Source organism: Hibiscus syriacus, unplaced genomic scaffold (genome assembly GCF_006381635.1).
Source record: "Hibiscus syriacus cultivar Baekdansim isolate YM2019G1 unplaced genomic scaffold, ASM638163v2 tig00002847_pilon, whole genome shotgun sequence".
Classification (NCBI taxonomy): Eukaryota; Viridiplantae; Streptophyta; class Magnoliopsida; order Malvales; family Malvaceae; genus Hibiscus; species Hibiscus syriacus.
Genome location: NW_024061949.1, coordinates 657449 through 674537, shown reverse-complemented (window position 1 = coordinate 674537; position 17089 = coordinate 657449).

The window sequence follows — 17089 nt, the reverse complement described above, 5'->3', positions numbered from 1 at the left end:
TGACCAAGAAAGCATACTTTTTTCAAATTTGGCAACCACTGTGAACAAGTATTCTCTGAACATATTGGACACGCATAATAACCTTTGGTAACACACCCCGAAAGATTACCATATGCAGGAAAGTCATTTATAGTCCAAAGTAATATTGCTCTTAGATTGAAGTATTCTTTCTTATAAGCATCATATGTCTTCACGCCAGTTTCCCACAAGAGTTTTAGATCTGCTATCAATGGTGCCAAATAGACATCAATATTGTTACCAGGTTGTTTTGGACCTGATATCAATAGAGTCAACATCATGAATTTTCTTGTCATGCACAAATAAGAGGGTATATTATAAGTTATTAAGATAACCGGCCAACAGCTATGCTTGGAACTTAATAACTTGTGAGGATTGATACCATCAGCGGACAAGGCTAATCTAAGATTTCATTTTTCTTCTCTGACTTCTTTCCACGTTCTATCAACAAGCTTCCAAAAGGGGGAATCGCGAGGATGACTTAGCATACTGTTATTAGCCCGACCTTGTGCATGCAAAGTTAAGTTTTGTGCCATTTCTGGTGACGAAAACATTCTCCTAAATCTGGGGATAGGAGGAAAATACCACAAAACTTTCGAATGTACGTTTTTGGTATTCTTCTTCCAACGAGATGTGCCACAAGTTGGACATTGAGAAGCATCCTTATGTTCTTTCCAGAATAGAACACAATCGTTTTCACATGCATGATTTTTTCATATTGTAGACCTACTCCTTTTAGCAATTTCTTGGCATCATATAGGGAGTTAGGTATTCTATTGTTTAATGGTAAGACATCTTTTAGGGCACCTAACAATACTTCAAAACTAGCCTCAGACCACCCAAATTGACCCTTGATATATTGAAATTTCAATAATCCACTAAGTGCATTATAATTTGACCCTACGTAAAGTGGCTTCTCACATTCTTTAAGAAGTGACTTCAATGAATCGGGTTCTTTTTCTACATCTCTGAAGGCATCATGTAGCATATCTCTTATATAATCAAAGTCGGGAGGAATAGATTTGTTAGGGCATATAGAATCAAGCTTGGGTTGTCTTTCTCCATGGAAAAACCAAACCTTATAACTTTCATCGAAGCCATAGGCAAATAGATGATAGTGTACGGTCTGAATTGAGTGGTGCCACAAATTAATACAATGTATATAAGGACATCGAATAAGATCTGAATTTGGATCATTACTTTGTGCAAAGTCTAGAAAGATGTTAACACCCACTTCATATGCATTAGATAACCTATCAGACAAAATCCATGCTTTATCCATCGACCATTACTTACCAACCTAAATAATTATAAAGTATTAGTAAAACTACAACTTTATAACTGATGATTGATGAAATATTTATGTAAGATATGAAGAACAAAATGTTTACCCCAAATTACCGAGTACAAAGTAACCTTAACAAATTCATTTTGTACTATGCTATAGAACAATGTTCAAGGGTTATGACCCATTCATAAAATCTAAAAAACCCATTTGAAACTGAAATAAACCCTAACAAGGTTAGATAAATTATTGGTGTTAGCCTATTCGATATCTTCTAACGTTCTTGGTGTTAGCCTCAAAATCTCTGTATTATGTTTGTTGTAATTTAAGTTGAAGCACATGGTTGTAACATGAGAAAGCCTCATTGCCTATATTCTTAATCACCATTCAAAGAATGTTGCCTAAATCTAAGTTAATAATCGTATTTTACGATACTTGAATTCGGGTGTGAGCATCATATAGGAGTATATGTCTGAAACGATTATATTAGACAGAAGATTCTTAAAAGTAATATGCTAGTACCCATATGACAGACAAAAATGTTAGAAATAAATACTTCAAGAAAAGAATGAAAAGTCGGAGCAACATATAGTTACAAAATTCGACTAAAATAAATAATAAGATAAGATGCCACTAACCAGTATACCCAGAGAACTGTGGATATTATGTATGGGGCATTTCTTGAGAGAGACTCAGCAAAGGAATGTCATGTTCCATCCAATGATAGCATCCGTGCCAAAGTTATGCCAACCTACATTTATCAAAAACAAAAATTAAATTTCAAGAGGGAGTGTTTAGTTAAACTTGCAAAACAATAAAAAGGAAACTATGTTACTCGAACGTAAGTATGAGTGTCGAATACATGTATTATTAGATATTTTAAAGTTATTTCTATGCATTTAGAAGATCTTTGGAGGTCATATCCACATATCTATATGTTTGACACAAAATGTCAGATACTGATACCTCAAATGAAAAGAAGAATCCAAACAACATAGAAAGCAGAAAAAGACAGGAAAAGTTGTGTTAGTGAAACATTAAGTACCAATGCAAAGGACATAACCAGATATTTAAAGCCTCTTCACTAATGAAAAGTCAACAACCAGCAGCCATAATGCAACATCCGCAATACTGGGTTAGTGACTAAATTGAAAAGTTTCAGAATTTGGTGACTAACGTAGAAGAATGAAATAATTTAATGATTATTGGAAATATATGATGAAGGTTATTTAGTAATTATTAAAGGAAATTAAGGGTAAAATGGTCATTTGACCAGAAAGATTTTTATCTTTCTTTTAAGGTGATAAAAACGTGGAAAGGGTGAGAAGAAAAGAAAGATCTGGAGCTTGGGTCATCTCCTTCCTCTTCTCTTCCCGTAAACTCCATGGCAAAGGTAAGTTTAATTTCAGTTGGTTAATTCTTGAGTTTTAAGCTTAGTTTTGATTCTTGGGGTGCTAAGAAAGATTATTTAGAGATTAAAGTAGGTTGAAACTTCAAAATGGATGAGTTATGAAGGATTAAATATGAAGAGTTTTTTAAGTGAATTAGTGAAATAGAAGGAGTTAATAGATTTTGAAGTTGAATTTGACTTGTCATATGGAAGAGTAAGAAGTTATAAGTGTTAGAATTAATTTTGGATAACATGGAAAAATTGGTATGATTCTTGAATGCTATGTGGAAGAGTGAATTTTTAAGTTGAAGAGATATTGAATGAAAATTTATTGGTTTAAGTATGTGTATGAAAGTTAGGAATATTAAAGGGAGTGAAGTATGAAGTGTTGAGCTGAAAATGAAGTGATTTTCGAGCTCAAAATGTGATTTCTGGGCAAGGGGAATCGGTACCCATTCAAGGGGAATCGATACCCCCTCAAACGAACCAGAATTTACAGAATGTCAAGGGGGAACCGATACCCCATAGGAGGGAACCGATTCCCCCCCTAAAGGAATATTGTAAATATTGGTTTAATAAGTTCGTTTAAGTTGCTAGTATCAAATTACAAGGTGTAGGTATCTAATAATTGTATTAAAATGTATAATTATGTAGATTCAGAGCCTAAACGAGTTCCGGAATCATTGACAAGTAAGATCAATAAAAAGGGAAGATAAGAGATTGGAATGGACTAGTGAGGCCAGGTGAGTGCATATTAGTATTATATGATGTTAAATGGAAATAAGACTTGCGACAAGTCTATTTCCATAGTAAAATGCATGATTCATAAATAGAAGTATATGTGTATGATTTATATGTGTTGACATGTTATTGTATATATGTATTATATGGTTGATGTGAATATGTGATATGTTATGATGATATAACCATATGATATGATAATAAATATGAATATAAAAGATAAGTTATGTGATAAGATCTTTGATATATACATATATATAAATGAAATATTACTACGTGAATACATGTTATGAGATAATTTAAGTAATAATATGAGAATATGGTAAAAGTGAGTTTATGAGAAAGGATATGAACTAAGTAAGCAAAGGTTACATAAATAATATATTAACTAGGAGACTTGAACTTCAGTGATACTATGAGCATATAAGATAATATAGAGGAGAAAGATTCATATGCTTAAATAAAATTATGATACATTAGTTGTATAATAGAAGCTATGGAGTGATATGAAATGATTATAGGAGTTGTACGGAATTGAATTAAGTAAATAGATTAAATTGTACATAAAAGAAATAATAGAAGTAATATATTCAGGTTTATAAGTATAATGTAGGTTAGGTAATGTAAGTGTATACTAAGAAATACAGAATAAGGTAGATGATATGATGTAAATTATATTATGAATTAGTGATGTAGGAATGAGATATAAATATGCAATAAAACTTATGTGTTATATGATAAATATGAACATATGAGAATAAGAGATTAGATAAGTGACTTGGTGATAAAAGCTATATGACCATGGATTAGGTAAATATGAATAATTTAAGTGATATGTAACTATGAGTATTTGAGTATGTATCGATGTGAGTTGTTTTATGAGGTTATATGAAATATTATACTATATGACTATGTGAGTATATGAAAAAGAATATAGGTACATGCAAGTTATATCGAAAGGAGTTGTGTAACCATGCTTGATATGTATTACATGTATGGAAATATAAGAGAATAAAGCATAAGCTATATGAAAAGATATGATTCATGTGATGTGAACCATGTGAACATATGAGAAAGCGTATAAGTTATATGTATTACATGATATATGTGATTTTACAAGAAATGACATGAGCTATGTGATTACATGATTATAAGAGATTATACATGTGATAAAAGACAATTAATATGCATGTGTGAATATGAAATGATATAAATGACAATGCCCATGTTATGTGTCATGAGAGCTAGGGGTATAGTTGGCATGCCAAGAGTCGAGGGTCTATGTGGTCCTTCGGGACATATATATATTCTTTGGAACATGTGTGAAGTCTGGTGAGACACATACTTGATCCCTAGTATATGTATATGATTCTTAAGGAATGATATGTGGTCCTTCGGGACATATATGTATTCTTTGGAATATGTGTGAAGTCTGGTGAGACACATACTTGATCCCTAGTATATGTATATGATTCTTAAGGAATGATATGTGGTCCTTATGGACATTATTATATGGCACTACGGTGCAATTATACGCGGCACTACGGTGCAATTCTATGTGGCACTTCGGTGTATTTATATGAGCTGTGGTGACAACATTAGTGCACAACCTCCATAAACTCACATATCTATAGTTCTCACATATGTACATGGGCTAATCAAGAGATATAAACAAATATATGTTAGTGATATGATAAATGTTATAGAAATGATATGATGTTGTGTGTGTATAGTGTTTGATTGAAAAGGTTAAGCATAAAAGTATGTGATTACATGATAAACTGTTAATGATGAGTTATGTGTATGTATGTAGTAATTAATCTGGTATGATTTTATATGATACGAGGAAATCATGTAATTTGGTATAACATGATAGAACAGAACATGCATGTATTGATATATGTTATAAAGTGCATTATAAGTTTTTATGCCTCACTAAGTCTTCGACTTAGCGTGTGATTGTTTCACACGTAGGGTACAGAAGCAAGAAGAGAAGAGAAGAAGAGTAAGATAGGTCAGCACCTCCCTTACAAATTTCAGATCAGAAAATAGAGGATTTAAATGTTTTTGGTTATTTTGAGTATAGTTGGCATGTACTAATTGGTTGAATTAAATATGCTCTGATTGATTTTGGTTATTGTGGTCTGTTTATGTAACTAAACCTCTTTTACTTTAATGAAATGTTTTAAAAATTCTTTGAATTTTATCAAGAGTCAAAGTTTGAAAAGTCAATGTGACACCTCAGACTCGTATCCGGGTCGGGTACGGGTTGGGGTGTTACACATAAGCAACCAAAAGTAAATCCATCTGAAACATGACAATTAGGTAAAATCTTGGAACCATTCTAGTTAGCGAATGAAATACATATGTGGGAACTGGGAAGCAGAGGCACCTCCCTCACTCATTTTTTTAAACAAAAGAATCCCAAACATAATATAACCTTCCAAAAATCCTCGAAATATATAATATTATAGGGTTATTCAGACCTATATCGCTTGGACTCGGAAGTGAGTAACGGATACGGGATTTTTTTTTAGGTTTGTCCATGTACTTGGAGAGTCATATCACCATACCCCCTTATGTCGGACAATGATACTTCAAGTCAAGTGAAACAAGATATGTTTGTAAACATTTCAACAAGCATAACAAAACATATATCACAAGACAATCAAAGTTCAACATTTTTGAACCAAAATACATAATCATCAAAACCCAAAAATCAAAAAGAGATCAAGAACTAGCATAAGAGTCCACTGAAGTAAAAAAACCGAAATAACCCACTTAAACGAAGAATGAAATGAACAAATCAGTAGTGATTAAACAAATAATAGAAAATAAAACAAGCATGCATGCAACAAATCTCGATTCAAAAAAATATATGAAGTAAAAGCATCAAACCCATTAAATCAGACAAAATAGAAATCAACAAACCCATAAATTTTGGAATATAGAACGAGGATTACCTGTGGAAACCCTTGATTTTTGACTCCCTCGATTGCGTTGTGGTGAATGGCCAAACCGGTGGGAGGATGCAAAGACAAAAAGGGAAAACAGAGAAAAATGGGGGAAGCACGGCGTGAACTTTTGTTAACTAAGGGGGAAGATAAAGCGCGTGGGAAATGATGAAAAATAAGGGGAATTAGAATACGAATCCTAAGGATGACACACAAAATTATCTATACTCCGTGTTTTTGTAAATTTTTTGGATTATGACTATTAAATATGACATACATCATTGTAAGTCATAAATCGTTCAGATTTTAAAAAACATGACATTTTTTTATGACACACATGTTTTGCAAGTCATAAATTAGCATGTGTCATCGTTCGTGTGTCATTAAAGGTATATTTTCTTGTAGTGAATCAATCATCTCTTGTGGCCTTGCTTTGAGTCGACATTTTCATGGTTGTTTAGATCGAGCTATCTCCCCTCCAAACTGGGTGCTGACGCTTATTCAATGCAAAAGCCTTCTGCTGGTTGGATTTGTCTCAATGTCGATGCTGCTCTTCCTAACCTTACCAAAGCTGGCTCAGTGGGTGGCGTCTTTCGAGATAGTGAAGGTAATTGGTTGTATGGTTTTCATAAATCCATTGGCATCACTGATGTTTTGCAAGCTGAACCGTGGGGTCTACTCGTTGGTCTTGATCTTGCCCATTCGCTCGACATTGAGCTATTTCAGGTCCAATAAGATTCCTCCACTGTTGTTAAGCTTATCACAGATGCCTCAACTCATCAAAGTCTTTCCTATAATTCACACCATCCATCAGATCAGACAAGGTTGTTGAGCCATTGGCATCATCTGGATCCCACGAGAATGTAACAGATTAGCCGACACTGCCGCCAAGATGGCTCCCCCGGATTTGTTTCAAGTTTCAGTCCTTCCGTCTGTCCCTCTACACCTTCACGACCTCCTGGCTAGGGATAACTCTGGTCCCCCCGTATTGCAGGCGTGGAAACTTGTAGTTCTTGGCTTTAGCCTTCTTTTCAAATAGAAAATATATTTGATAATTTTGGCATTTTTACCCAAAAGGCACCCTAATATTAAAAACAATCCATTTCAGTAATATGTACGATCTAACACCTTTTGGAGGAGAGAGAATATAAGATCCATTTGGTGAAATGCACTTTAGGAAGGTGCACTGTGTGGGACACACCTTGCTGTGTGTTTTAGTGAGGTGGGGCCACGGTGGTCGTGCCTTTAAAGGTGCGTTTCATGGCACTCGCTTTCGGATCCCAATTTTTGGTTTAGGTTTTCTTTTAGATTGGTTTAGGTTTAGGGTTTATTTTTATATTGGTTTAGGGTTTTTAGGGTTTAAGATTATATTAAAAAATAATGAATCTTAAACATTAAATTGAAAAAAATATATAGATATATGAAAGGGACATCTTGTAAAATAAATAAGCTAAAATCACATAATTAGAGCTAAAAGAAAAATGAAATAACTTAAATTGAACCATTAGAAGATATAATTACATGAGTAGTGGTAATAAATTACGTGATGATGAAAGAGATGAATAATTTTTCTTATTGTGGTCTAGGTTTATGCAATGTTAGTATCTTTTGTGTTCTTTTAATGTCTCTCGAATATCCATATCACAATGAATTCGAGTGGATTTTGGACGACCTGACTCCCTTAATAAGTCTGGATCTGGTATAATTAGAAGTCAACTCTGAACCTCATTTGGGTCTTTTTCGTTACCTATAGGGGAAACTCATATTCATATACCTTAAGTAATTCTGAAAGCTGATAAATGGGATCCACATAACGCTTATAGTCTTAACAAGAATGTGAGCAAGATGCTATAACATAAGAGTATGAATACTTCAGAGCTTGAAAAAACCCGCAATCACACCACCTCTCTTGTAGATTAACTCTGAAAAAGTTAACTGCTACTAATCTTGGGTGATAAACATGGTCATTTTGCATCCAAGTAAGAGTTTGACCGTTGAGCTTGGCAAAAAGCTGACCCAAACGAAAAATACGTCATTTTAGCCAGAGCAGTTACTGGTAAATGATGTGTCCACTTTAAGGTTGAATTGATAGTCTCGGTCAAGTTGGTTGTCATATTTCCATATCAATATCCAACATCGTATGCATTTTCTGTTGATTTTATTGATGTAATTGTATCCATGCTAATTTTTCCTCACAATTCTTGAAATATATCCTTGAACCTTTGAGGTAAGAGTTCGTAACCTAAGTCGCCATACGTACTAGTTAGCGTGATATAATAATAAATAAGATGAAAATTATTGATAAACAAAATTGAAAAAAAGTAGCATACTCATTCGTATAATTAATTATCGTTCATCATTCTTCTTATATTTTTCATTGTAGTTTACAACAATATGTCTATTACAGAGACGATGTTGGACGTGTAGGGGTTTCCACATTGGACCCAAAGAGTTTATTGATGCTTTGATCCTAGTTCCTCGGTCTGAAATGACATAAACTCGATCCATTGTGACAACATGTAACCATAGACTTCTCAAGAAAAAAATCGAAGAATATGTATCTTCTCCTTCAATAAGGGTAGAGACAACGGGAAGAATGTTGCGATTTCCATCTTGGACAACTGCCAATAATAAAACTTGTTTGTATTTTCCATACAAGAATATACCATCAATTTGGACTACGGGTTTGCAGTATTTCACAACATTTATTCATTGTGGGCAAGTCCAAAAAACACGATAGAATTGGCATTGATCTCGAAGCACTCTATCATTCTCGTAGGCATGACGAGTTTCAAACTCAACTATTGTCCTAGGATTCAGTCTTCACAGTAAGTTAAACCAATTGGGTAGTTCGTTTTAAGATGAATCCCACTAACATCGTAGTTTTATAATGGCCTTCTGTTTTGCCTTCTATGCTTTTTTTGTAGGAGACAGTGTACTCATATTGAGATTGTATTGCAGAAATCAGCACTGCAATAGCTATGTGAGAGCTAGCTTTGACCATGGGCATAATGGCTTGGAAAATGACATTATAGTCCAAGTTTGGATGGTCCTGGTTGATCCTCGTGCACAACATGTGTGATAACTACTATATTTTGTTAGTTCCTATCTGTCATTCTTTCTCTTCCTCTTTAAAACACGAACCATCTAGTTGCATCCATTATCATATTGGACATAATAACATACATACTTTTTGGTTGTAGATCGGTTGAGTCTGGAGTGAATTACATTATGAATATTGTAATTCTTAATTTCCATAATTGTTTCATCTTTATATGTGAACTTCATTCCACGATATAAATCACCATCGTTGACTGATAAACGCCTCTTATAGTCTCCAACATTAGGCATATTCAGAAATTCTTGCTCGTACATCGCGTCATAATCAGCTTCAGACATGTTTGCTTGAGGTTCATATTAAACCATATTTATGGGAAATTCTTCCGCATCATCGGAGTCCAAATTGAATTGCAGTGATTCAGGTTCAACGAATAATATAGTTTCAACACCATTTGCTCCTGGCTCACGAAGTGGTTCTTCTAGTGGAGATGAGGGTTCATCTTGATTCCAATGTTTAGGTCAAACAAGCTCATGAATGGCTTAGTCCAGAACTTGAAGGGATGTTACCATATGGGTTATGAATCGAGTGTTGTGTCGAAGACATCTCCATATTGATGTCAAAGAAGCTGGGAGATAAATGTCTCCCCCTACTACTGGAAGGAATCTCCATATAGAGGTCAAAGAAGTTGGCAGATGAATGCCTCCTCATTGAACTTGGTGAAATAGTACCAAACGGTGGATTTTCCATTAATGATGTGAAATCATCGCAGATTGTTTGAGTTGGATTGTCAACTTGATGAATTGGTTGAGACAACCCATAGTAGGAGAATAATGACATACCATGAATTACATGAATATCAACAAATATGGCATACATTTCTGTGGGAGAGTCTGAATTTTGATTGGAAGAATCAACCATCATAGCAACATCTTCATTGTTGGAAAAGTCGAACGTTGTATATGTTAAAGAAAAAATTTCAGTCAGAAATCTATACTGAAGTTTAGACAGTCTTCTTGTATTTTCAACATAAACCTTCTTTGAGATTTTTTTATCAATTCCTCAATAGTGATGTTTCTCTTGAAGGTAATGAGGATATAATGATCTGATTGGAAAGCAACCCCAAATTCATCTTCCCTAATTTCTCCATCATAATAAACAACAACTTAAATATGAGCCATTTTGAGAATTTGAGAGTTTGAAAGTTTTAGAGTTTGATAGTTTCAAAGCTCGAGAGTTTGATAATTTAAGAGTTTAAGAGATAGAGAGTTGGGGAACTATTCTCGTCAATTATGTTTGATGGGATGAGACACTGTGGCATTGCAAAGAATTTCTAGAAAAAATGGAAAGTGTTTCCCCTGGAATGCGCCTCTCAGGCAATTATTTCAACTGACATTGCAGAGATTCTCTGTAAAAAGGGAAAAATGTATCCCTTGAAACGAGCCTTTCATTAAGTTTTTCTGATTTTTTTTTTGCATTTCTTAGTCAATTAATTGAAGTTTGATTTTTCTATTAAATGGTAGAGATTTTCTACAAAAAAGGGGGGAAATGCGTCCCCTGCAACGAGCCTTTCATTAAGTTTGTCTGAATTTCCTTCATTTATTAGTCAATTAATTGAAGTTTGATTTTTACATGACATGGAAGAGATTCTCTGTAAAAAAAAAAAAGGAAAACACGTCCCCTACAACGAGTCTTTCATTAAGTTTGTCTGATTTTTCTATATTTCTCAATTAATTTTAATTGGGAGATTTTATCCAAATATCACCTAAAAAGGGGGAAACCATTCTAACATGGTATATATTTAAGAAATACGCCTTTGAAAGGATTCGTTTTGTGAAACGCGACTTTGTGTAATTTTATCAGAAATGGTACTAGTTTGGTATATATTTAAGAGAGGGTGCTAAAATGGTTATTTTAAATTTTTAAGTGATATTCGGATAAATTTCCAATTCTATGAAATGACCGAGATTTTCTAAAAAAAAAGGGGAAACGCGCCCCTTGCAACGAGCTTTTCATTATGTTTGTTTATTTTTCTGCATTTATCAGTCAATTTTTCTATGAAATAGCAAAGATTCTCTGCAAAAAAAAAAGGAAAATGTGTTCCCTGCAACGAGCTTTTCATTAAGTTTGTATGATTTTTCTATATTTCTCAATTAAAGTTTGTTTTTTACATGACATGATAGAGATTCTCTGGGAAAAAAAGGAAAGTGTGTCCCCTGCAACGAGCCTTTCATTAAGTTTATATGATTTTTCTGCATTAAAATTTCTTTTTAACCACCCTAACGTTATTCGACCATAGTTGAAATTCGTCGGGCTATTTCCAAGATACTCCATGCACATATTACTCGAATCATCATCCGCCACACCACAAATGGCAGTTTCATCTACCAGGAGCTCCAACTGCATTGAAACATCCTCCAGGATGATAGTGCACTCCCCACATTACAAATGGAACGTGTGTGTCTCTAGCCTTCACCTCTCGATTAGTGCAGAAATAAGTGTGGGTTCAACTTTACAACCTCTTTCAATTTTTTCTAAGTAACCAAATCCAACCATAAATATATATACTACCAGATATGCCTCAGTGTTTTCATCTTGTTGTTATGAATAAAAATTCTAATATTCGACCAGTTTCCTAATAAATAAATTCTAACCATTAAATTTTGAATTAATATTTCAAAAGTTATTTAAATAAATTCTAATAAATCAATTGTAATAATTTAAATAATATATTATTGATTTCCTAATATTCAAAAATCTAAAAAGAATAAAGTTTTGTATTCTTACCGTATCAGCAAAATGACTTGAAATATGATCGACATCCAATCACAACATCCTACCTTCAATTTTTGTTAACTACAAATAATAAATAAAAATTAAATAAGTTTATAATTAAATAATAAAATAATATTAAATAATAATCAATTTATTGTATAAAAAATAACAACTAACATTTAAACAATGGAAAGTGAAACAACCCTTAAAATACTAGAAAGTGGAAGATAGGAAGAAGAAATTTTGGTGTAAATTGTATGATATATGGAGGGGTGTTATATAGGGGAGGAGAGGGCAATTGGCGGGAGTTGGTAGCGGGAAGAGACGGGAAGAGTAAAGCACGCCCCAGGGGATGCGCCTTCCACATGGATGCTGACTCGGCGTAGGTACTTCCCACCAAACGCGCCTTAGGTCCACACAAGCATAAGCGCGTTTCACCAAACGTGCCTTATCTTCTCTCTCCTCCAAAGGGTGTTAGATCGAGCATATTTGCTGAAAGGGTGCCTGACAGGTTTTTTTTTTAATATTAGGGTGATTTTTGGGTAAAAATGTTGATAATTTTAATATGGGTATACTATATATTTATTCATCCATTTATTTTTATAGTTTTATTTTTCCACTTAATTATCTTTTTAAATTATATATTATATTAAAATTTGATTTTGTTTTAATTATTTATAATTAAAAAGTTTTTTTTTTTGTAATCTAGGTAAGTATAAAACAATATATATTTAAAGATGACTCTCAACATTTTTACATTAAACACTCACAGCACTGGCATCTATGGTGTTCTGACTTTGGTCATCAAGGAATAACAACAATTCATTTACCACAAAGGTCACTTGGTTCGTGCTTAAAATGAGGGGTGCAACACGAAGACCTCCTAAGAGGTTATCTATCCTAGTACTTCTCTGGCCCAAGCACTTTTAACTACGGAGTTCAGAGGGGACCCTATTTATAGGAGTCTACGCACCCCTTATGAAGCGAGATTTAAAGGACCTTGTGTTCTACATAACGCGAGGTCTATACAAAACTCACGTTGTAGAGGACGCGAAGTCGTAGAATCTAATTTCAAATTTTTTATAACGCGATAAATTATTGAAACGATTCCAATAGAAAAGTGTTTCCACGTTTGGTATAACTCGAGGTCGTTTAATATAATATTAAATGATATTATTTGAAAAGTGTTTCCACGTTAGAGGAGTCTCGCTTCATATAGAAAGCAAGGTCTTGACTCTTATTTTGTAGGACATGAGGTAGTCTGACGTGTACAGTTTGGAGGGTATTTTTCCAATTAATGTCGTTTGAGGTTATTTATCTAAAAAATGAATTTTGGGGTATAAACTAATAATGCCACAATGTTTGATAATTTTAATACATGTAAACTATATATTTATTCATCCATTTATTCTTATAATTCTATTTTGGTCACTTAATTATTTTTAAAAATTATATCTAATATTATATTTTGTTTTGTTTTAATTATTTATCATTAGAAAGTTGTGATGAGTCTACAGTGCACATCGCACACCACAATACACTATTAAAGCAACACATCGAACCACACTAATAATTAAATTGTCATTCTTAAGTAAATATTAAAAGGATAAATTATATGTTTAGTACTTACACTATCATTTTTAGTTCGTTTTAGTACCTAAATTTTATTTTTTTTCAAAACCATTAGTGTGGCATGACATGTCATTTCCTTTTTTTTTAATTTCCACATCATCTTTCTATTTCTCCTTCAATATTTTTAATTAATTTTATTCAACCAATTAAATGGTGATATGTGTCACCAACTATGGGGATAAAATAACAAAAGTATTTTTACTATAGCATGAATTGAACCTAGGTCTCTTACATTAGATTCAAGACACTCAACCATTGAGTTAAACAAATAACTCAATTTAATTTCACAACTTTTTGTATTTAACTTATATAATAGTATCGTCATAAAATCAACATTGTCTGATGATAATAAAATTTGAATATGTGACACTTTCAATTAATGATTGAAAGCTTAGTCATTTAACTCTAATGTGAATTTTTTTATTATATCAAACTTAATACTTACTTATATCATTATTAAATTAAAGAATAATTTTTCACTTTGGAAATAAAAAACAATTAAATAATTATTTATATATATTTATAAAATTTATATTTTTTTAAAAAAATCATAAAACTTATATTAAATTATTCTAAAAAAGTATATTTATAATATTATGAAAAAAATTTAAAATATTTAATTAATTTTTAAAACCATATCATTTATTTGAAATAATATTATTTATTTATTTTAAATAATATTATTTTAAATTATCTATTTAATTTTAAATGATATTATATGGAACCAAAGTTATAATTGGATACTAAATGTAAATTTTACCTTAAATTTAAAATTAAATATATAATTTAAAAGTAATATTATATCAAATAAATAATTAATTTGATTTTTAAAATTAAATAAATATTTTTATAATATTATAAATATATTTTTTAATAATTATTTCATAAGTTTTTATAGAATATATAAATTATTTAATTATTTATTAATTCTAAATAAATTTAAAAATTATTTTATGAATTTAATAATGATATAAAGTAAGTATTAAGTTCAATATAATAAAAAAAGCACACTATAGTTGTGTGACTAAGCTTTCGGTGATACTGTTTATAAGTTAAATACAAAATGTGATGAAATTTAACTAAATGACTTTTTTTAAAGAGAAAATGACTAACTTAGCTCAAAGGATGAGTGATTTGTTTCTCATGTAAGAGACATGAGTTTAATTCATACTAGGTGCAATAATGATTTCTATCTTTTTTATCCCCATAGGTGATGGCACGTGTCACCAACTAATTGATTGAATAAAATTAATTAAAAAATACTGACGGATAAAGAAAAATATGATATAAACGACATGTCATGCCACATAAGCATTGTCGTTAATAATTTTAAAAAAAAAATAAAGTTTATATACTAAAATGAAGCAAAGATGATACTTTTGGTACAAAACATGTATTTTACTTTTTTAATATTTACTTAATAAGGAAAATTTAACTCGTGGTGTGTTTCAGTGTGTCATTTTAGTGGTGTATTACGGTGTACGACGTGCGCTATAGAATTTTCCTAAAAAATTAACAATAATATTGATTTGTCGTCATAAATTAATGCCATATCATTATTAAAAAATTATTAATCAATAGTTTTGTTCGTTTTTTATAATAAAATATCAAATAAAATAAAACATAATGTTAGATATAATTTTTAAAAAATAATTATGTAATTAAAATGAAATTATTAGAATAAGGGATTGATTAAATAAGGAATTTACTTTAATTTTAAAACGTGCGAGACGAACGTGGCCAACATGATCAAGTGCGGGTAACGGTCGTGTCTGAAATCTCCAGGTACGCGGGATATGATCGAAACTTTCAAAGTCTAGGAGAATGCCATGTCAATGATATACACGTGGCAGATTAGTAGACGAAGGTCACTTTTCTAAATTTGCTCAGTCTCTGTAAGTTTATATTTTCACACTGGGTCTTCATTATTGTATTCGTTCGGCTAAATTTTTATAATATTGTGTTAGAAAAAAATAAATTGCTCGAATAATATACTGATGAGATTATTTGCTGTAATAAGGTAAATGCTACAATGACTATAGAAGACGTGTGGTAGTTCGGGCGACCTAGCCTAAATCGCATTGTGTTCTCAACAAGGCATAAAAAATAAGCAAACTAAAACATAACAATTAAAAATGGATTAATAAGAACATAAATATAAAAATGAATTCTCTTATTAAATAAGGCTCGTGAATGGATTAATTATAAGAATAAAAAAATGGATTCGCTTATTAAATATTTTAATGGTGAATTTTTTAATATTGATACTCAACTCTTCTCTCTTCCTTCGTTGTTGCAGCTCTTGTCTTGCATGCATTGCCCATGCACGCTAGGTAGGTCGTCGTGTGCTCCTGGAGACTTATGGAGGTCACCGTAACAATCACCCTAATTAAGCAAATAATTCTTCGACTGCATTATGTGAAGAATTTTTTTCCCATTGCATTATTCAACCACTTTTGCCTCGTTCCTACTCAATTCTTGGGAAAATCTAAAAAATAATAATTTTATATAAAGTTATCAGACACGATAGAAATAAGCACGATCGAAAATATAATAAAATATTATTTTCTTCATAATATTTTTTGGTTAAACTTAAATATTACGAATTTAGTTGATAACCAAAAAATGTCATATTCTTTGTAATATTTTACATTCAACTGAAAATATTAAAAATATTATAACATTTTAGATTACGCTCAACCTAAAATATTATGCTTCTGAACACATTTTTATGACACTTATTTTCGTCGCCTTTTAGCCTTAAATTGTTAGGTTGTAATGCATAAATACCCCTTCCTATTTTCGTACTAATATATATAATTCTTATAATTTTTTAATTTTTTTCAAAATTCTATAAAATTTAAATTATAAAATATTAAAATTATTCCAACTAATAAGTTTTAGGGTAAATTACGCAAATTGTCACTAATGTTTGGGTAAATGTTCGTTTTCACTATTGATGTTTGAAAAGTAACAAATTGGTCACTAATGTTATCGTTTATTATAAAATGATCACTTACATTATCGTTTGTTACAAAATGGTCACTTGACGTTAACAGTCATTAACAAATCGTTACTATAGTAACAGAATGCTGACGTGACATGTTAAACCGGCTGACTCAACATGTTTGACCGATCGTTTGACTCTTCTTCCCCCTCCTCCCTCCTCCTCCTCCTCCACCTCCTCCACCTTCTCCTCCTCCTGAAGGTGCTCATTTGGTCACTTCAATGCTTTT